The sequence below is a fragment of the Propithecus coquereli genome, unplaced genomic scaffold (genome assembly GCF_000956105.1).
Source record: "Propithecus coquereli isolate 6110/MARCELLA unplaced genomic scaffold, Pcoq_1.0 Scaffold4, whole genome shotgun sequence".
Lineage (NCBI taxonomy): Eukaryota > Metazoa > Chordata > Mammalia > Primates > Indriidae > Propithecus > Propithecus coquereli.
In genome coordinates this window covers 13,885,133-13,885,985 of record NW_012149729.1, presented here as the reverse complement: position 1 = coordinate 13,885,985, position 853 = coordinate 13,885,133, and the positions used below count along the sequence as shown (strand labels likewise).

Sequence of the window (853 nt, the reverse complement as noted above, 5' to 3'; positions counted from 1 at the left end):
AAAGCCGAAAAACACAAAATGAGAAACAATAAAGGAGAAATAATCATCAATAGAGACAAAACCAAAAAAAGAGATGAAATGAAGCACAAAAAGGAAGTGAAGTCTACTTTGTATGCAAATAAATTTGAAACATAGGTGAAATAAAATTTCATTTGGCAAAACTGACCTTAATAGAGAGAAAATGCTATTGAGGAAATGCCTAAAACTTATTCATCTAACTACAGACCATAATTCATAAGAGAGTCCTTAGATTAAGTTGAGGCAAGTCACCTGAAAAGACACTAAAAAACCTCAAGGAATGTGTGAGAAAACCACTGAATATTGTTAACAATAGCTGCAGAATCCAAATAATAAAATCTATTGAAGGTCATGTGTAATATAATTTTTAATTTAAATGTAATTTCTTTAAATGAGAAATTTCAAAGCTATACTAACAGAAAAAAATACTTATTACAGCTAAAAAAAAATCTGTATCAACTATCTTTCCATTTAATGTATTTTTATTTTTAACAAAGCAATAAAATGTAAATAGACTAAAACTCAAAGTGCCAAACACTAACATTTCAAAGATGTTTTTTGGAATACTGAGAACCTACTGGAATAACTGCTCAACATTTGGTTGCTTCACAATCTGTTACTTTTTGTTTTATCAAATATGACTAGGATAAGTCTGTCACATCCATAAAAAAATTAACTGAAATTAATATGCAAATTATGCTGCCTGTGTGGGATGCCATTTCATTAATTTCAATTCACTGGCATAATTGTGTTCTCTAAATTTATGAGTTTTGTAAATGCCATCCCATAGAGAATTCAATGTTCAGTGAATATTATCTTACTAGCACTAAACCCA

At 28.8% G+C, this 853-nt stretch overlaps 1 protein-coding gene across 1 annotated transcript in view; it reads right to left on the bottom strand.

Moving 5' to 3' along the window:
• IMMP2L (IMP2 inner mitochondrial membrane peptidase-like (S. cerevisiae)) overlaps positions 1–853 on the bottom strand; it is a 1,121,063-nt gene that overhangs the window by 779,078 nt on the left and 341,132 nt on the right. The window lies entirely within an intron of this gene.